Below are 22042 nucleotides of genomic sequence, written 5' to 3' on the forward strand. Positions count from 1 at the left end.
TCAATTAATTCGTTTATCTGAGTGACTATGGTAATGTTCCTCCCAGAGCATGGGAAGCTGAGTGAAACAATCCTTCCCACCCAGTAAGAAGATTCAATGTGTACATTGAGGGGAGCATAATCTCACCCCTCATATTTATGAATTATGGGTGTAAGATTCCTAAGTGTCACGAGGACAGCTTCTTATATCCTTTGTTATTGTTCACTTCTCTGTCATGTCAGACTCTTTGTGACCCCATGGACTGCAGCACACCAGGCTTCCCTGTCCATCACCATCTGCCAGAGCTTGCTCAAACTCATGCCCATTGAGTCAGTGATGCCAACCAATCATCTCATCCTCTGTTGTCCCCTTCTCCTCCTACCATCAATCTTTCCCGGCATCAGGGTCTTTTCCAGTGAGTTGGCTCTTTGCATCACATGGCCAAAGTATTGGAGCTTCAACTTCAGCATCAGTCCTTCCAATGAATATTTATGACTGATTTCCATTAGGATAGAATGGTTTGATATCCTTGCTGTCCAAGGGACCCTCAAGAGTCTTCTTCAGCACCACAGTTCAAAAGCATCAGTTCTTCAGTGCTCAGCCTTCTTTGTGGTCCAGTTCTAACACCATACATGATTACTAGAAAAGCCATAGCTTTGACTATTTAGACCTTTGTCAGCAAAGTGTTGTCTTTGCTTTTTAATACGCTGTCTAGGTTTGTCATAGCTTTTCTTTTAAGGAGCAAGCTCTTTTAATTTCTTATATCCAAAAGTGAATGTAATGAGAAGAAAACTTAGTTATATATTCAAAATTAACTCCCTAAAATCTCCTTAAATTTCACAGAAGGGACAAAATACAATGTTTTGTATATAGGTTCTTTTAAAAAAGTCCATCACATTGAATTTTCTTTGCCCACTTTGGGAGAGATTATCCTTTCTTCAACAGAACCCCAGCTGAAAGAACTGGCTTAGTTGACTGGTCTTACTCTACCAATACAGCTTATTTAGTTAGTCTAATAAATATGGCCAGCATGTTTATTAGAACTTATATAGGTTAAAAAGGATATAAAATTTGGTCTTACTTGCTATGATTTTATCAGCTAAACAATGACGACAAAGAAAAGACAGAGATCAAACTACGTGAAAACTCAGAAAGTTTACTTATAGTATAGCTCAGGGGCTGGTGAACTTCTTTTGTAAAGGGCCAGATAGGAAATAATTTAGACTTGCAGGGTATTTTGCTTCTGGAGCAATTCTTGAATTCTACCTTGTATCATGAAAGCAGACAGTGCATATATGAATGGTCACAGCTGTGTCCCCAGAAAATTTCATTTACAAAAACAGGTGGCCAGTTGGACTTGGATGGTAGGTCATGGTTTGCCAGTCCTTGGTGTAGCCGAGTGATTGTTTAATCAACCTTGCATCGAATCTCTACAGTCATCCATCCAAGCGTCCAGCCAGCCAGCCAACCAGCTAGCCAGGCAGCCAGCCCCTTACTGATCTAGCATGTTTACTGAAGGGCTGCAGTACACACGAAGTACAAGCACCTGTATGATCTGGAGGTCATGGCTCTGCTTCATGTGAGAGGGCTTGTGGTAACTGTGCCTCTACTGCCCTGACTGTCACTGAGACTGGTGAAGCTGAGGCAAGTTCCCCGAGTCAGGGCATCCTCCCTTTCGCACTGAATTGCCTCCTACACCCACCTTCATTCCAAGCTGTCTCTTTTACGTCTTAATTCCTTCTTGAGCTGCAAGGGAAAAAAAACAAACAAATAAGCAAATCTCCTTAAAATTGGGGTTGGCAACTTTAAAACCCTTTCCCCAGACAAAGGGCATGGAGTGCTGAGATAAACAAGTCCTGGAGAGGTGGTCCCTGTACCCCCTGGGCAACTTCCACAACACCTCTCCTGTCAGATTCTGCCCAGGCGAGAGTTCCCCCTGAGGGCTTCCTACTGTGTGCTGAGCCTTATTTGTAAGATCTTGTTGGTCCCAAGCCCTCTAAGTGCTGGTTCTCTTTGGGAAAATGTCAGGACCTCTGCCATCCCCAGGGAGCTGTCCCAAGTCCCTAAAAGGACCTCTGAACTCTGCCACAGAGCTGCCGAAATTGCATGAATGGCAGAAGACTCGAGCCAGATGCTGTACCAAAGCCACGGCATTGCCCTGAAACATACAGACTGAAATGGTGGCAGGATGGATGTGGAGTTTCTGGGTTAATTTCTGACGTAGTAGAAACAAGCTGACAGGTATACATGTGAGCCTCTGCATGAAGCTGGTCGACCCCACTGTGGGATCTGCTATTCGTCTCCCTCTGACACTTTTGGGAGTTAAGGGTCACCGCGTGGAGGGGCCTGGATCTGTCATGTTGGCTCCAGCCATGACGCACCCTCTCTCCAGTTGCTGGCTGGGTCTTCCGATCTGTGTGCAGAGCTCCGAAGGCCCTTTGGTTTGAACAGGTGCTGAAAGGCAGGAAAAGCCAAAATATTTTGTTCTTTCTGGGTCATGAACTGTTTGCTGTTGGAAACATCTGTATGGACGGGTGTATGGGCTAAACATAACAGAAGTGCAGCGAAGGATGCTAGCGGTCTTTGATAGGGAGTCCCCGGAGGACCCCAATAAAGTCGATCTCTTAAGCGTAAGCCCCGTGGCTTTGGGCCTCAGTGACAGGCAATGAATTACCCACGTTGGTTAAAAGGGCAAGGTCGCCGCACAACAACATTGCCCATATGCTGTAGCTAAATCAAGCTTGTCCCCAAAAATCGTTTGGGGAAGGCGTGTGCGGGTGTGCATGGGTGTGTGCATGTGTGTGTGTGAGAGAGTGTGTTTGGAGCGAGGTGGTGATGTAGACCTGCTTTCAAAAGCAAAAATCACCATAATTAGAGGAAATGCTACAAGTTCATTTCCTCAAAAAAGAGCAAGTGAAAGAGAAGCAGCTTAAAGACTAGATGTTTAGACAGGCCTGCAAGCCCCCTTGTGACCTTGCTCTGATATTTAACAAAACATTAATCTTCTTGCCAGCAATTATAAAGGATACAGTGATGTCGCTGGCTCTCAGTGAGTGAGTAATAGTAATTCCATTGTTCCCCTTTATTTATGCCTTGGCTGTACCAGGCAGATGAGGTAAGTTGGGGCTTTGATATGTTATTATTCCGCACTGGCAATACATAAAGGATGCTTACACAAATATCTGTCTGTTTCTGGAGGCACTGTTTCACACCTCCTTACAACTCGCGATCAAAGCGTTTCAACATTTTATTATGAAATCATGAAAATCCTCCTCTCGTTTGCATATGAATTATAGCCTTTTTAAAAACCACCAGTGTACCCCTCTGACAGTGGCTTTTGAACCGCCAAAGGGAACAAGGTGTTAGATATTTATTCCTTGAAGGCTGTGACTGGCCGGATAACCTTGCTGAAAGCTATTTGCCAGGGGACTGTCTGAGACCTCCAATAAACACAAAAGCTGGGGGCTTGGAGGGGGGGTGGGTGGGATGGGGGGCCCTTGGGGCTACAAGGAAGCCAATGATTGCTCCTTCTCTTGTCGGAAAACAAAATTTGGTGTGAAAGCCTCCATTTGCCAGCAGAGGAGAAAGGGAAGATTACGCACCTTGTAATTTCAGGCTAAACAAAAAAGCCATCTTTGTCTTCCTAAAATAAAACAAAATCCTTATCCAGAGTTCGGGGCAGCGGCTACGCTTCCTGTAAGTGATGCTTTTCTTCATGGTCAGCCAGACTTCTGGCTCATGTTGATCCGGCAAACGGTGGGGAGAGGCAATGGCTTCTTTTGTGGGATTTGCATCTCAACTGGGGATCTTCCTTTTAGTTGGCCTCCTCTCCTGGGGACAATTAATAATCTCCCTTGGAATGCGGAGGGTGGGAGGGAAGCTGCCTGACAAAACTGGTGTCTAGGGGATAGATATGTGCTTGGCCTGAAGATTCTTTCTCTTGGGGTTTTGTTTCTTAGGTGAATCCCTGAGTGTGTAGAGTGCAAGCAATCAAAGCCATCCTAGTTTCGTGAAGGAGGCTTTGTCTGGAATGGAGAAAGAGCCATCTGCAGTTATGGAGGATTTTTAGACTTGGCAGAATTCTATTGCCATAAGCTAGGTCTCTGCCTTCATTATCGCCTGTGGGTCCCAGGGACCATGACAGCATCCTCTCTCATCAAGCAGGGGAGGTGCGGAAGTGCTACACTGGGGAAGGGAGAGGAGGAAGGGGAAGCAGAGGCATGTTTCTTCTCTGATGTGGTCAAAAAAAGTGTGAGGCTGCATGGAATTCCAAGCCTCAGCCTGTGCTGGCTGGTGTTCTGGGCAGGGCAGAGCAGTCAGAGTACTCAGCAGCTCCCATCAAATCCAGAAACAGAATCAGACAGCTGAGCCCCAGCCTGGAGATCTGCCCTGTTCTGACAGAGCAGGAAGTAGGGTACAGGGCAGCGTTAGGGGCTGCCACAAAGTTGTTAATTTATCCTCTAAGGGAAGTTCTGTCTCCCCACCTGTCCATGCCTCTTGCTGGCTTTCACTCAACTACAGATGCAACGGGTTGTGATGTACTATTCTTGCGGTACTTTGTTCACATCGCAGTAGCATCCCGAAGGATACATGGTTGTTTGTAAGCAGCATGCCAGTGCTTTACAGCTTGCCGCGTTTCATTTCAAACGTGTCTCAAGAGACTTCCCTGGTGGTCCGGTGGTTAGGAATTCGCCTTCCAGCGCAAAGGACATGGGTTGGATCCCTGGTTGGGGAACTAAGATCCCACTGTTGTGAGGCAAGTAAGCCCGCACATTCATTGCAACTAGAGAAAAACCCGTGTGCCTGCACAAAGGTCCTGTGCAGCCAAAATAAAGTAAAACTTATAAAAAATAAACAAAAAATTGAAAATGTACATTGATTTGTCAGAAATACAGGTGATGACTTCTTATCCTACCCCTCACCATTATTTAGAGAAAATGGGGCAGTTAAGGCACTACTGAATTTCCACCAGCCTACAGATCTGTCTCCATCAACTCCTGGCATCTAAGAAACTTCGCTAATGACCGAAGCTTCTTGAGCACCCAAATCTCCTCTCAGGCTTGTGTGTTTACTCATCTCACTTCCCCTCACTCAGCAGGACAAAACGTTTTACCTTACGACTTCACCCTGAATAGCTGGGGATGCTTACCTAGAATGCTGTTTTGAGAAGGATTCTGAAGCCTAGACTGGACTGGGAAGCAAGCGGACAAGGGTGGCCTGATTGATTAGTGATGACTGATGAGTGATGATTGATTAGTGATGGCTGCCACAGTCATAGAAAGGGAACAAAAGCAATTGTGTTGAGTTTTCACAATGTCTGAGCCTTCTGGGCTCTTCCTTTTCTCCCTCCAAATTCTGCAGTCCTCCCTGTTGCTCTTGTTCCTTGGAGCCTTTGCCAGAAGGAGCTATCTGCCTCCTCCATTGCAGAACATCTTTATGGTTTCAGATTCTACAGGGAATTGCATTATTGTCAGCCTTGAGTGACTGCTGATCATTTCCTAGATACATGACCATTTCCTAGCTACATGACTTCTCAGTGAGATGACACATTCTGGAGGACAGGACCTGCATTCTTTCCCTCATCAAATAGCCTGACATAGGACATATCGGTGTTATTCAGTAACCATGTCTGAAAAGAGTTGTAGAAATTTTGTAATTGCATGTATAGCTCTAAACTGAGCTGCAGATGTTTCCTCTATCAGTCTCTACACTGTGTGCTCAGTTCTGCTTTTTGAAATGCACAGTTTCCAACTGGCTACATTAAAAACATGCACCCCAGGTAATGGTCCATACCTCAAGAAGGTCCATACCTCAAGAAGGTCCATACCATTTCTGTCCTTTATTGTGCCCAACTTTGCATGAAATAGTCCCTTGGTATCTCTAATTTTCTTGAAGAGATTTCTAGTCTTTCCCATTCTATTGTTTTCCTCTATTTCTTAGCAAAGAACAGAAATGGTATGGACCTAACAGAAGCAGAAGATATTAAGAAGAGGTGGTCAGAATACACAGAACTATACAAAAAAGATCTTCATGGCCCAGATAACCATGATGGTGTGATCACTCACCTAGAGCCAGACATCCTGGAATGTGAAGTCAAGTGGACCTTAGGGAAACATCCCTATGAACAAAGCTAGTGGAGGTGATGGAATTCTAGTTGAGCTATTTCAAATCCTAAAAGATGATGCTGTGAAAATGATGCACTCAATATGCCAGCAAATTTGGAAAAGTCATCAGTGGCCACAGGACTGGAAAAGGTCAGTTTTCATTCCAATCCCAAAGAAAGGCAATGCCAAAGAATGCTCAAACTACCACACAATTGCACTCATCTCACACGCTAGTAAAGTAATGCTCAAAATTCTCCAAGCCAGGCTTCAACAATACATGAACAATGAACTTTCAGATGTTTAAGCTGGATTTAGAAAAGGCAGAGGAACCAGAGATCAGATTGCCAACATCCGTTGGATCATCGAAAAAGCAAGAGAATTCCAGAAAAACATCTACTTCTGCTTTATTAATTACACCAAAGACTTTGACTGTGCGGATCACAACAAACTGTGGAAAATTCTTAAAGAGATGAGAATACCAGACCACCTGAATTGCTTCTTGAGAAATCTGGTTGCAGATCAGGAAGCAACAGTTAGAACTGGACAAGGAACAACAGACTGGTTCCAAATTGGGAAAGGAATACGTCAAGGCTGTATATTGTCACCCTGCTTACTTAACTTATATGCAGAGTACATCATGTGAAATGCTGGGCTGGATGAAGCACAAGCTGGAATCAAGATTGCTGGGAGGAATATCAATAACCTCAGATATGCAGATGACACCACCCTTATGGTAGAAAGAAAAGAAGAACTAAAGAGCCTCTAGATGAAAGTGAAAGAGGAGAGTGAAAAAGTTGGCTTAAAACTCAACATTCAGAAAACGAAGATCATGGCATCTGGTCCCATCACTTCATGGCAAATAGATGGAGAAACAATGGAAACAGTGTCAGACTTTATTTTTTTGGGCTCCAAAATCACTGCAGATGGTGATTGCAGCCATGAAATTAAAAGATACTTGCTGCTGAAGAAAAGCTATGACCAACCTAGACAGCATATTAAAAAGCAAAGATATTACCTTGCCAACAAAGATCCATCTAGTTAAAGCTATGGTTTTTCCAGTAGTCATGTATGGATGTGAGAGTTGGACTATAAAGAAAGCTGAGGGCTGAAGAACTGATGCTTTTGAACTGTGGTGTTGGGGAAGACTCTTGAGAGTCCCTTGGACTGCAAGGAGATCAGACCAGTCAATCCTAAAGGAAATCAGTCCTGGCTGATGCTGAAACTGATACTCCAATACTTTGGCCACCTGATGCAAAGAACTGACTCATTGGAAAAGACTCTGATGCTGGGAAAGATTGAAGGCAGAAGGAGAAGCGGATGACAGAGGATGAGATGGCTGGATGACATCACCAACTTGATGGAAAAGAGTTTGAGTAAGCTCGGGGATTTGGCGAAGGATGGCGAAGACTGGCATGCTGCGGTCCATGGGGTCACGAAGAGTTGGACATGACTGAGTGATTGAACTGAACTGAATTCCTCAAGAAAGGAACTCCATTAGTTGCCCAAACCCACGAGTATTTATTCTGACCCTTTAAGAGAAGACAGTGTGCTGCCAGCTTACTGTGTCTATTGCTAATTTGAAGAATAGTGTACCACCTTCTTCTACTATTCTGCTACTAAGAAGAATATTTTTCAGGTTTCTAATTCTCAAGGACAAGACGTATTGTTAAACCTTGATTCTCTCCCCCTCTTTCACTTTCCTATCAAATGCAAAGAAATAGAGGAAAACAACAGAATGGGAAAGACTAGAGATCTCTTCAAGAAAATCAGAGATACCAAAGGAATATTTCATGCAAAGATGGGCTCGATAAAGGACAGAAATGGTATGGACCTAACAGAAGCAGAAGATATTAAGAAGAGATGGCAAGAATACACAGAAGAACTGTACAAAAAAGATCGTCATGACCCAGATAATCACGATGGTGTGATCACTCACCTAGAGCCAGACATCCTGGAATGTGAGGTCAAGTGGGCCTTAGAAAGCAGCACTATGAACAAAGCTAGTGGAGGTGATAGAATTCCAGTTGAGCTATTTCAAATCCTGAAAGATGATGCTGTGAAAGTGCTGCACTCAATATGCCAGAAAGTTTGGAAAAGTCAGCAGTGGCCACAGGACTGGAAAAGGTTAGTTTTCATTCCAATCCCAAAGAAAGGCAATGCCAAAGAATGCTCAAACTACCACACAATTGCACTCATCTCACACGCTAGTAAAGTAATGCTCAAAATTCTCCAAGCCAGGCTTCAGCAATAGGTGAACCATGAACTTCCTGATGTTCAAGCTGGTTTTAGAAAAGGCAGAGGAACCAGAGATCAAATTACCAACATCTGCTGGATCATGGAAAAAGCAAGAGAGTTCCAGAAAGACATCTATTTCTGCTTTATTGACTATGCCAAAGCCTTTGACTGTGTGGATCACAATAAACTGTGGAAAATTCTGAAAGAGATGGGAATACCAGAACACCTGATCTGCCTCTTGAGAAATTTGTATGCAGGTCAGGAAGCAACAGTTAGAACTGGACATGAAACAACAGACTGGTTCCAAATAGGAAAAGGAGTACGTCAAGGCTGTATATTGTCACCCCGTTTATTTAACTTATATGCAGAGTACATCATGAGAAACGCTGGACTGGAAGAAGCACAAGCTGGAATCAAGATTGCCAGGAGAAACATCAATAACCTCAGATATGCAGATGACACCACCCTTATGGCAGAAAGTAAAGAGGAACTCAAAAGCCTCTTGATGAAAGTGAAAGTGGAGAGTGAAAAAGTTGGCTTAAAGCTCAACATTCAGAAAAAGAAAATCATGGCATCTGGTCCCATCACTTCATGGAAAATAGATGGGAAAACAGTGGAAACAGTGTCAGACTTTCTTTTTCTGGGCTCCAAAATCACTACAAATGGTGACTGCAGCCATGAAATTAAAAGACGCTTACTCCTTGGAAGGAAAGTTATGACCAATCTAGATAAAATATTCAAAAGCAGAGACATTACTTTGCCAACAAAGGTCCGTCTAGTCAAGGCTATGGTTTTTCCTGTGGTCATGTATGGATGTGAGAGTTGGACTTTGAAGAAGGCTGAGGGCCGAAGAATTGATGCTTTTGAAGTGTGGTGTTGGAGAAGACTCTTGAGAGTCCCTTGGACTGCAAGGAGATCCAACCAGTCCATTCTGAAGGAGACGAGCCCTGGGATTTCTTTGGAAGGAATGATGCTAAAGCTGAAACTCTAGTACTTTGGCCACCTCATGCAAAGAGTTGACTCATTGGAAAAGACTCTGATGCTGGGAGGGATTGGGGGCAGGAGGAGAAGGGGACGACAGAGGATGAGATGGCTGGATGGCATCACTGAGTCAATGGACGTGAGTCTGAGTGAACTCTGGGAGTTGGTGATGGACAGGGAGGCCTGGCGTGCTGCGATTCATGGGGTTGCAAAGAGTCGGACACGACTGAGCCACTGATCTGATTTGATCTGAAGGTGTGTGAAGATTTGGCAAAATGACCATGTGATCTACAGGAATCATTGTTGTGGTCACTGAATTGTCCATTATCAATTACAGACTATAGAAGGCTAAATCAGCAAAAGAGGTGATTTCACTGAGTGTCTGTTAACCAATAGTAAAAAGAAATGAAATCCCTGCAATTAAGATTTTTTTGAGAATCTTGCAAAAAAACAGCTACTGGCAAAAAGAAAAAAAAAAAGAGAAGAAGAGAGAAAGGGAGGAAGGGAGGAAAGAGGAGAGGGAGGGAGGGAAAAGAAAAAGGAAGAGAAGAACAAGAAGAAAAACACTTAAGGGACTTGGTGACAAGCCATGTTCAGAAAAGGGACCACGTTAGGAGTTTGCACTGGAAAACTAAAATGATGAATTGTGTGTTTCAAAAATTGTTTGCATATAAAGATGTTTTCTACTTATTATCCTGAGAAGGACCAGCATAAATCTTCTAGTTGATGTCTCCTAATACAACTTGACTCTTGAGAGTCCCTTGGATTGCAAGGAGATCCAACCAGTCCATTCTAAAGGAGATCGGTCCTGGGTGTTCTTTGGAAGGAATGATGGCAAAGCTGAAACTCCAGTACTTTGGCCACCTCATGTGAAGAGTTGACTCATTGGAAAAGCCTCTGATGCTGGGAGGGATTGGGGGCAGGAGGAGAAGGGGACGACAGAGGATGAGATGGCTGGATGCCATCACCAACTTGATGGACGTGAGTCTGAGTGAACTCCGGGAGTTGGTGATGGACAGGGAGGCCTGGCGTGCTGCAATTCACGGGATGGCAAAGAGTCAGACACGACTGAGCGACTGAACTGAACTGAACTGAATACAACTTGAAAAGGGAACTTGAGAGAAACCTTTCAGGTGCTACACAGCATTCTCATCCAGGAAGTTGTTTCAGCACCAGAGATGGTAATGGAGAGTCTTCTTTTGCAGGTCACCTTGTGACGAGTCAGAAACAGATGTTCATTGAGAATTCTAGTGCCCTGGCCCTCAGTCCCAGGGATGGGGGAGCCTGGTGGGCTGCCGTCTATGGGGTCGCACAGAGTCAGACACGACTGAAGCGGCTTAGCAGCAGTAGCAGCAGCAGCCCCTCACTAGGCACTTTGAGGTATACGAGAGGCATCAGAGATGGCCCCTCTTATAGAGAACCTGCTACAAAGGGAGGGGTGGAGGGTAAATGGCTCAGATCATCACAGGGTGCATATTTCTACTCATACTACCGTAAACAATAATAACCCCAGTCCACACTGTGAGGGTTTTCTCTGTACCAGACACTCTTCTAAGCCCTTCATAGATGTTGAATCCTATCACAGTTGTATGAAGTTGGAACTCATTGAACAATGTTGGGTTCTTCACTTTTGTTAACTGATGAGGAAATGGAGGCACCAGGAGGTTTGGGCTTCCCTAGTGGCCCAGATGGTAAAGAATCCGCTTAGGATGCAGGAGACCTGGGTTCTATTCCTGGGTCAGGAAGATCCTTTGGAGAAAGGTATGGCAACCCACTCCAGTATTCTTGCCTAGAGAATCCCATGGACAGAGGAGCCTGGTGGGCTACAGTCCATGGGGTCGCAAAGAGTCAGATACCACAGAGAAACTAACATTTCCACTTCCAGGAAGTTAAGGAAAGTCAGGCTCTTTAGGAGGAGGATCTATTAAATATTAGAAACAAAGTATCATCACTCACATCCCTGGTGCTTTTTTTCCCCTTTGGCTCTTGGGAGAATAGACACTCAAAATTTGCTTGGATGTTTGGTTTTCTTTAGCAAGGATAGTATTGGTGGAATATTTAGATCTTAAAAAAATAAAAGTAGGGTCAGAATAATTTTCTTTTTCCTTGTAAACTCAGAGAGAGAGAGGGAGCGCGCGCACGCGAGCAAGCAGGGTAGAGGCAGCGTTCCCAAGAGTGAAAGTGTTCCAGCGCTGGGCTGGCCTCCTGCTGCTGCGATGTCCCCCACCCCTGGTCCCCTCCTCGGCCCAGCCGCCCAGCTGACACGTGATGCAGGCTCACAAAGGGAAGAATTCCGCAGGCTCGGCTCTGAGCTTGTTCATAATTTGTCACATTGTTCCCCCACTTTGCTGCACGTATGAGATATGTAAGACCCCCGACGGCTCTGAGACCACTGCCGGGGGCCGGGCACAATGGGGCAGAGCTGAGGCTGCATTGTGGCCGTAACCTGGGGTTCCTTTGCCTTTGTGACTGCCGATGAGATGCGTCAGGTCGTGGGGGTGCGCCTTTGTGAGGGCAATTAAAACTGGGAGGGAGAGGGTGAGGAGGCAAGGGCTACAGGGGCTCCCACGGGCCAGTTACTCAGCAGGAAGAAGGGCAGTATTTGTCCAGGATCGTGCTCCCTCGCAGAACTCCCTGCAGGCAAAGCTGATAAGCCACTACGTGCACGGCTCTGAAACTTGCAAGTTTCAGGAACTTGCAAGTTGGTTTGGCTCTGGTCACCTGCTTGCCCAGACCCTCTGTGGATATGCTCCCAGGCTCCCAGGTGGGCGGGGCAATCTCATTTTGGTTTATGTTCAAAGAACGAGCAGAATCGGAGCCGGCCTATTTGGGGATGGCAGCCACGTATGAGGCTACGGCAGCCTTGTGTCCTGACAGCTTTGGCCACTGTGGTTGAAGCCCGTGTTCCAAATACCCTCTTTAGAGATGGACAGAGGCTCTGGAGTCACATCTCTGGTTCCCAGACACCCTGTGTTCTTTACCCTTTTGTAGACGCCTGCATGGATGCTCCTTTAGTGTGTAGCCATTGTGAGACTCAGTTTCCTTATCTGTAGAATGGGGGAAACTCTTAGCCATCTCAAGTTTAGGAGTAGAAGGCTGGGCCCAATTATCTCACTCTTTTGTTTCCTTGCTTCTTTTCCTCCCCTCATTTTTTAACTATAAAGAAGATATCACAAGTATAATTATGTAACACCTATTGAGGTTGTGAAGTATAATAGTAATAAACACCATGTACTCACCACTCAAATTAAGAACTAGGTTGTTGCCAATATGGTTGTGGTTCCCTGTGTGCTTCTCTCCAGTCTCTCCCCCCTGCCTCCTCACTCCCACAAATGTAAACAAAATATGCCAGTGTATATGAACACACATAAAGTGAAAGTGTTAGTCACTCAGTCATGTCCGACTCTTTGCAACCCCATGGACTGGGGCCCGCCAGGCTCTACTGTCCATGGAATTCTTCAGACAAGAATACTAGAGTGGGTAGACATTCCCTTCTCCAGGGGATCTTCTTGACCCAGGGATCGAACCTGAGTATCCCACATGTAGGAAGATTCTTTACCATTTGAACCACTAGGGAAGCATAAAAACATAAGCAGATCATAATAAGCGGTGGGAAATTTCAACGTGTACAGAAGTGGAGAGAATTGATAAAAACCCTGCATGGACCCATCACCCAGCTGCAGCTGTCATCAGCTCATGGCCAATCTTGTTTCATCTCTACCTTGCCCACTTCCCTCCCTCACTGATGCAAGTAACTGTAGCTTATTCATTTTTGCTGCTGGGTAATATTTTATTATGTGCATATTCCATCATTTATGTATTCATTCTTCTGTATATGGGCAGAAATACACATTCTTCTGTGTATTTAGGTTTTTCCTGTTTGAACAATTATAAACAAAATTATTACAACTATTCACAGACATGCCTCTGGAATATATATGGTAGGTGGAGAATATTTATATATATGGTGCTATATAAAAATATATATGCTAGGTAAATTGAAATTTTAGGTCTTATTAATAATATTTGTACCTTTCTAATTAGATGCTATCAGATTGATTTTCTGATTATTTCTAGTAATTTACTTATACTTCCAAATTGCTGAGTTTCTACCACCTCACATCCTCATTGAAACTTGATTTTATTACTATTAATATTTAGCCAATCTAGTGGGTACAAAAAGGGTCTTCACTATAGTTTTTCTTTTCCTCTGTTTACTATTGAGGTTGAACATGTGGTCCATTCTTTGTTAGCCATTTATGTTTCCTCCTCTGTGAAGTTCCTGTTCATATCCTTTGCTTATTTTTCTATTGAATTGTATTTCATATTCTCCTTAATTTTCAAAAGATCTTTAAATATTCTAAGTACTCAAGTTCTATTGATTGATTATTGATTTCCAGTTTGTGGTATTCCCCCACTCTTTGTTGTTTCTGATGAACAGAAATTAATTTTAACATAGTCATGGTTATTAATGCTCTGTGATTGTGATTATTACTATAATTACTACTACTATCATTATTTTGATCTTGTGTAAGAAAATTGTACCCATCCAGCATTCATGGAAAAAAAATTTTTTTCCCCTACATTTTATTTAAAACTCTTAACATTTTTGCCTTTAACATTTAAATGACTGATTTACCTAGAATTAACTTTGGTGTATGGTGTGAGGTAGGGATCTGATTTTAATTTATTGTGGATTCTCAATGTCCTTAGATGTTTTTATTGAATATTCATCCCACTGAAGTAGTTAATAGAGTTAAACTATAGCTTAGTAAGTGCCAAGAAGGAAACAGAACAGATGGATGTGGTACAAGAGTAGCTGGGATGTGGGAAAGAAGTTGATGATACAGAATGATGAAGTGGTTTTATTTGAACAGATGGCATTCTGAATTCGGAGGAAACCAGCCATAGGAGGCTTTGCAGGTACGATTTCAATGCAGAGGAAACAGTGAGTGCAAAGACCCTGATTTAGAAGGACCTTTGCATATCTGAGGAGCAGAAAGGAGCTTTAGAGGGGCTGGAATGTAATAAGCAAGGAGAAATTTGTAAAGAGTCCAAGCTCAGAGAAATTACAATGAGATAAGAATTGGGGTTTTAGTCTAAGTACAGTGGGAAATGATAGGGAAACTGTAATCAGGAGAATGATGGGATCTAGTTCATACTTTTAAAATGTCATGTGGTCCGGAAGGTGAAGAATGTACTGTAAGGACCAAAAGTAGAGATAATTACAAAGTCCAAGTGGGAGATGATGATGGTCAAGGTGAAGGTCCATACTGGCAACTGGGAAACTGCAGTGTGCCTCTCTACATTCACTCATCTGGCTCGATCACACCTGGAGCAAGTTCCTGGGAGTCTCAGGACCATTTTTTTCTCTGCTTCTCCTGTTCTCTAATCTACCTGTCTCTCTGCCATAGAATGGCTTTCCTCCAAATTTGTCAGAATCTTCTCCACCCCAAGGCCCTGTTGGCATGATTTCTGTCCCTGAAGCCTTTCCTGGATTCTGTGATTTGCACGCTTAGTCGCTCAGTCGTGTCCAATGCTGTGACCTCATGGACTGTAGCCCACCAGGCTCCTCTGTTCATGGGATTCTCCAGGCAAGAATACTGGAGTGGGTTGCCATTCCCTTCTCCAGGGGATCTTCCTGACCCAGGGATTGAACCTGGGTCTCCTTCATTGCAGACAGATTCTTTACTATCTGAGCCACCAGGGAAACCCTTTCCTGGAGTCCAAGTGGAATAAATCTCTCCACCTTCTGGGTCTTGTTCTCATGCTGCTTTTCCAAAGCTACCTACTGGTTCTTTGCCCAGTTCACCTTGTATTGGCGATACCTGGGTGTATATGTTCTCTTCTTGCTGTAAAAAGCTGAATGCCCATAAGTCAGTCTCTTCCTCAGTCTGGGCCTCAGTTTCCCCATTTAAAAGGGGGACCTTTGGCTATCTCTTCTCCAAGACCTTCCTCTCAGACAATAAAGCTCTATATCATCTCTCTCCTATCCTATTATATTTAAGCATATTGAGTCTTGGTGTCACATTTTCATTTTTATCATGCTTCCCAGGCTTGTACTGAGTAAATATTGATGATTATTATAATCTAAATAATTTTTATTTGCCAGTAAGTATTCATTCACTCTCGATGGTGTTTTGTGGGCTATGAAAAAGGAAAAAGGCGGAAATTTGAGAGTGTAGATTAATATTCTTAGCCCAGTGCCTGCTTTGTTTAGAATCTTCTTGAATATCTATTTGGGGCTCTTCCTGGTCTAGATTTGTGGTCCTAGATTTGCTATCTTTTTGGTCCTGGATTTGCTGTCTTTTTCTGAACATGGTAGCAGTCAGACATGCACGTCTTAGTGATACTTGTATCTGTCCACATGGATGTGTGTTGTTAAAGTAACCTGGTCATTAGCTTGACTTAACAAGTGCTATGATGAGTGGTTACAAATTATCTAGTCCTTTGTGTGGTTGTTGCAGGCTGATTTAACTTGATGGGTTCTGGAGACGCTGGGAAAGGACAGCATCTCTTCCTTGCCTGGATTCCAAATTGGCAGTTGAATAGCTGGGATAACAGCATTTGAAAAGTTGTGGATTGCTGGCTGCTGCACCCAAGAATGGTCTTTCAGGACACTGTAGAAAATGGCACATGTCCTCCTCCTTCTCTGTAGGGGTCTCTGTGGGTTATGGGATGCCTCTGTTAAGTTCATTATTTCTTGAACATCTAGTTGGCCCTGACATTCTTAGAGACATAAGCTATGATCTCTGCCCCCAGGAGCTTCCAAGAGTAAAGGCATTGGCCCTGTGTCCAGAGAACTCTGAACCCAACTTGGCAAGAACTATGGGAAACGTGTACTCGGGATCTGACATGGGATGAAATCAAGAAAGCCTTCTCAGAAGAAGTGGCATTTGAGATGAATCTTAAAGGATGGATTTCCAATGGCCAAATAGAGAATGGCATTCCAGGGAGGTGGAAGAGCATACATAAATATGGGCACATAAAGAATGTTCCCTGTAAAGCAAGGAGTTCAGTGAGCCTAGAAGTACGATGCGTGTTTGAAGAGAGAGAGTATTAAGAAGCTGGGAGTGATGCTTGGATTTGACCCCTAACCAATGGGCAGAAGAGACTAAGATAAGGTTTCTAGGCAGGGGACTTTACTTTGGTTGACAGCATCAAGGTCAAAAAGTTCTGGGAGAGACTGGGGCAGGGAAGTCCCCTAGAAGGCCTTCTGGGAAAGTTTAGATGAGAAATGGCTAGAGCATGGGGAATGAAATGAAAAAGGGATAATTTGAGAGACATTTAAGGGAGAGAATAAACAAGGCTTGGTGACCACCCAGATGGGGAGAGAGAAACCCAGATGGGTTGGGCAACTGGGTGATGCCAGCTAAAACAGTGAACTGGATGAATGAGGCATGCCAGTTCAAGATCTCTGGTGGCGTTCCATAGATCTAGAACAAAAGCCAAATTCCTGCTGTGTCCTGCAAGTTCCACCCTGATGTGGTCCCGCTTTCAGATCTCACCTCCTGCCACTGTTGTCTTACTCTTTCTCTGCAACCACAGGGCTCCCAATTGTGTGTCTCAATAATCAGGCTTGCTCCCACCTTCTGAATGTTGTACTCGTTGACATCCCTGCGTGAAATACTCTGCCCCAGTCTTTACACAGCTGACTCCTTGTCACAACTTGGATCTCCAGTCACATCATCTCCTCAACCGTGTCTTCCCTTCCCTGGTGTTCCCATGTAATGTGGCCCAATGCTACCCACTCTGTACTCCATCACTTTATTTTCTACATAAGACTTCTCACCAGTATCTGAAAAGGTTTTTTTTTTTTTTTATTTTCTATTTACTGTAGACACATTTCTTCCCTATGTTCCTTTCTAGAAGTTCAGTTCCAGGAGAAGGGTCACCAAGTTTCACCACTCAACAGCCCTGTTTACAAAGAATACAATGTGATTGGTGCCTCTTAACCATTGTATAATCTGGTAGTCTTGCCCATGAGAGCAGAGAACTCATCTGCATCGTTCACTTCTGTGGCCCAGTGCCTGGAATGGTATATAGTATATAAAAAGGCCCTAAAAATATATTTATTGAGTGGCTCAGGAAAATGAGAAGCAGCCTTTGCATGTTGTGGAAGTAGATCATAAGGTTTCATTTTGTTTTGGATGTGTTGAGCTTGAGTTGCCCAAGCAACAACCAGCACTGTGTGTGCTTAGTCACCCAGTCACGCCTGACTTTTTGTGACCCCATGGACATAAGCTCGCCAGGCTCCTCTGCCCATGGGGATTCTCCAGGCAAGAATACTAGAGTGGGTTGCCATTCCCTCCTCCAGGGGATCTTCCAAATCCAGGTATCCATCCCAGGTCTCCACATTGCAGGAGGATTCTTTACTGTCTGAGCCACTGGGGAAGCCCTGGTATAGGAGCAGGTTAGAAATATGAGTCCATGAAGAGACAAACCGATCTAGAGATGCAGTCTTGACTCTTTAAACACATCCTCAGAGACCGAGGACCTAGTCTTGCAACTTAGAATATCATGTTCACATCTGGGGATTCACTTGTCTCTTGTCTTGGTCTGTTTTTTTTTTTTTTCTCTTGCCTGTTAGATATTATTTACTTACAGATTTGGTTTGAAAGTTTGGGAAGTAATGGAATCTAGTGTTTTATAGATTATTAGGGAATGTAACAGCAAGTTAAAGCATTTCAGTACGAGGTATAGGAAAAGTAGTGGCCCAGTTCTTTCACCCACAATCTTTTCGTGACATGACCAAAAACAGGCAGAATGATGTAGTTGTCAATCTAGAGGAAAAGCCATGCTTTTAGGAACTGCAAATACATAAAATCATCATCCCGCTATCCTCTGCTCATGCAGACCCTGCTAACCAATCCCAAGATTGATTTTTTTTTTTTTAAAGAGAGAGTACAGAGCACATAAAAGCCTAAAATTCTTCAACATGACATTTCAGACAGACACTAGTCATCTGGACTTGAAAGCTACTTTTCCATGTATCAGGACTTTCTTCTGCTTTCTACTTTGCAAAGCAGAGAAATACTAACTTCAGGAATGAAACTTCCTCCCTGCTGGGTCATATTGTTGTTGCTCAGTTGCTAAGGCATACCTGACTCTTTGCAACCCCATGGACTGCAGCATGATAGGCTTCCCTGTCCTTCACTACCTCCTGGAGTTTGCTCAAACTCATGCGCGTTGAGTCAGTGATGCCATCCAACCATTTCATCCTCTATCACCTGCTTCTTCTCCTGCCCTCAGTCTCTCCCAGCATCAGGGTCTTTTCCAATGAGCCAGTTCTTTGCATCAGGTAGCTAAAGTATTGGAGCTTCAGCTTCAGTAACAGTTTTTCCAATGAATATTCAGGACTGATTTCCTTTAGGATTGACTGGTTGGATCTCCTTGCAGACCAGGGGATTCTCAAGAGTCTTCTCCAGCACCAGAGTTCGAAAGCATCAATTCTTCAGTGCTCAGTCTTCTTTATGGTCCAGCTTTCACATCTATACATGACTATTGGAAAAACCATAGCTTTTACTATATGGACCTTTGTCAGCAAAGTAATGTCTCTGCTTTTTAATATGCTCTCTAGGTTTGTCATAGCTTTTCATGCTGATTCATGTACCACTCAGGAGATCCATGAACACATTTTTTGGATGGGGGACACTATAGATCATAAATGGCTCAGGCATAGTCTTGTCTGCAGGCAGGAGACTGGACTTTTCAGGGTCATTTCAGTCCTGAAAATTGTCAATATTCTATTAGAGGAAGGGGGGATGCAAGATCAGCAAATGCAGAAATCAGATAAGAGCAGGGGCTGCCGGGAGAGATTTGCTTTTTCATTTAGTAAGAATCTATTGAGAACTACAATGGGCCAGGCACTGGGGATACACGGGTGAACAAGACAAAAATATTGACCCAAAATTCACAAAACTTAATATTTAATCTGGGCAAAAATCCACATAATCTACACTTATGTTTGTAGTGCTTATGTATTTGTATGTATACATACCTTATGTGTGTGTGTGTTTAAATATATACATACACATACATACAGATGAGGGCTTCCCTGGTGATGCAGACAATAAAGAATCTGCCTGCAATCCAGGAAACCTGGGTTCGAGCCCTGGATCAGGAAGATACCCTGGAGAAGGGAATGGCAACCCACTGCAGTATTCTTGCCTGGAGAATTCCATCGGCAGAGAATCCTGGCAGGCTACAGTCCATGGGGTCACAAAGAGTCAGACACGACTGAGTGAGTAACACTTATTTACACGTGTAAATATCCATATAACAAATTAAAGCCATGATTTCAGGCAGTGGTAATTAGAAATAGGAGAGAGTGATGAGAGAGGATAAGCAACATTACATCAGGTGGTCAGATAAGACCTTCTGGAAGGTGGTACTGATCTAAGAGAGAAATGACAGAAAGAAATGAGCAGTGCAGAGACATGATTATGAGCATCCCAGGCAGAGGGAGCGGCAAGCACAAGGGTCTGGAGGCGAAAGTGAGCCTGCTGTGTTGGAAGAGGCTAGTGTGACTGCCTGGTTAGGGAGAGACATACCTGCAATGTGGCAGAGGCTGGCTCACTGGAGGCTTCCTAGATCATCGAGAACTTTCTAGCCCACAGGAAAGGGTTGAGATGTTATTCTGATTGTGATAGGAAACCTTTAGAAACTTTAACCAATGTGGAAATTTTGTTTTCCTTTTTTTAAAAAAAGATCTCCGTGGGTGTTATGGGACAAGGACCATGAGAAAGTAAGTAGGGAGAATGACCAGTTTAAAAAAAAAAAAAAAAGGATATTCTATTCTCCATTGGGAAAAAAAAACTTGCAACTCAGAAAAAAATATGAGTCTCCAGAGCTGGAAAGGTTGGCCATCACCCTGTCCTCTCGTCTGGTGGGTCCTCGTTTGTCCTCCTGGTTACAGCCAGCAGTGGCCAGCGTGTTCTCTTTTACATTCTTGGCTTCCAAGTCTTGCCGAGTTTGGTTGGTTGTTGTCAGTCTCCCCGGTGGTCTTTTGTGATTTCTAGGAATCAGGTTCAAAGTCCATATTTTACCTTGGTTTTAGCCAATCTCCTCTTGGGGTTAATGTAACTTCAATGAGTCTGCTTGTGGTGATAAACTGGCTCACTTTGCTTATACCAATGGAAAAAGCCTTCAAGTCTCAAATGGAATCACCAGTCCTTTGTCCCCAGAGAGTCCAGCAGAACCCGTTCAGTCTATACAGAGTATGTTCATCTATGAATGTGTGATGACAATGTCTACTGTTTACTGTAAAAATCTCTGTTCTATTTTGGCACATATTATCTCACTGGGTCTCAAGGCAAAAAAGAAAGTTGTTAATATTATCCCATGTTATAGATGAAGAAACCGAGGTTCAGAAAGGTTGAACAGATTCTATGGAATGGCTTTGTACATGATAAATGATTGCTCTTAGTTTTTAATTCTCCTTTTCCTGGTGTGTTTAGATTTTCCCAAATAATCCTTTTTGGAATGCATGCTGTCTCTTATCTTCTGAGGATAATATTTTAGCATAAATTGCAGCTTCCACTGTGGATTGTGTGTACACAGAGACCAATATTCTTCTTAATGTCTGCTTAAATTCCCAAACACAGTCTTGAATGGACACCCATATGTGCCACTGAGCTGAGAGGTACAGGAATTAAAGTGATGAGTGAAGCACAACTTCATCCTTGAGGAGCATCTATCTGGTAGCAGATTATGACACTTCCCCAGGCATCAAAACTCTCTCTATTGGGAATTCCTTGGCGATCCAGAGGTAGAACTGTGGGTTTTCACTGCTGTGGGCTGGGGTTCAATCGCTGGTCAGGGAATTAAGATACCTCAAGACCTGCTGTATGGCCAAAAAAAAAAAAAAAAGACTCTCTATTAATAGAAGTCCAACTGAAAGCAGCTTAAGAAAAATGGCAATTAGGCATTAGTAAGTTCAAGAATGAGCTACATTCAGTAAGATGTTTCCCACAGTCATCACCACAAACCTACTGCTTCCGAAAGGTGAGAAATTACAATCTTTAGTAAAATTGGTCTCTAATTTTCCTGTTCCAAGTGCCTTAGTAATAATCGTGGAACTGTAATATTCAGTAAGAGAGTTCATGACATAAAATGTATATACTCAGTGCTTAGTCGCTAAGTGTCCAATTCTTTGCAACCTTATGGACTATAGACCTCCAGGCTCCCCTGTCCATGGAGTTTTCCAGGCAAGAATACTGGAATGGATTGACATTTCCTTCTCCAGAGGATCTTCCCGACCCAGGGATTGAACCTGTGTCTCTTGCATTGGCAGGCAGATTCTTTACATGTATGTATATATATGAGCTTGTATATAGGAGCCATATACATAGGCTCAGATAATAAAGAATCCGCCTGCATTGCGGGAGACCTGGGTTTGATCCCTGGGTTGGAAGATCCCCTGGAGGAGTGTTTGGCAACCTACTCCAGTATTCTAGCTTGTAGAATCACCATGGAGAGAGGAGCCTCGCAGGCTACAGTCTATGGGGTCACAAAGAGTCAGACACGACTGAGTGACTCAGCACAGCACATGTATATATACTGGGGATGTGGGTACAACCAAAGGATTGAATGGTGGCCAGATGTTGTGCTGGCAAGACGTGTGCTGGATAAAGTGGAATTATCCCTAGACATTTCAGTTATTGGAGCAAATTTGAATTAAGTCAGTTTGACTTGCCTGTCTCCTATTTACACCCCTAATAGCCCTTCGTAATAACACCAAC

The 22042-nt window shown here is 43.6% G+C and overlaps 1 long non-coding RNA gene across 2 annotated transcripts; it reads right to left on the reverse strand.

Annotated features, from left to right (window-relative positions):
- Nucleotides 1–1139: 1139 nt before the first annotated feature.
- LOC133230163 (uncharacterized) lies at nt 1140–11706 on the reverse strand. Of its 2 annotated transcripts, XR_009730767.1 has the most exons (4): nt 11256–11706; nt 5129–5242; nt 2149–2433; nt 1140–1725 (listed from the first exon to the last, which is right to left on the reverse strand). It is a non-coding gene; the product is annotated as an uncharacterized LOC133230163 (long non-coding RNA). The 2 variants fall into 2 exon arrangements; XR_009730766.1 differs by having other exon boundaries at nt 1140–2433.
- Nucleotides 11707–22042: the final 10336 nt, after the last annotated feature.

Source organism: Bos javanicus, chromosome 18, assembly GCF_032452875.1.
Source record: "Bos javanicus breed banteng chromosome 18, ARS-OSU_banteng_1.0, whole genome shotgun sequence".
Classification (NCBI taxonomy): domain Eukaryota; kingdom Metazoa; phylum Chordata; class Mammalia; order Artiodactyla; family Bovidae; genus Bos; species Bos javanicus.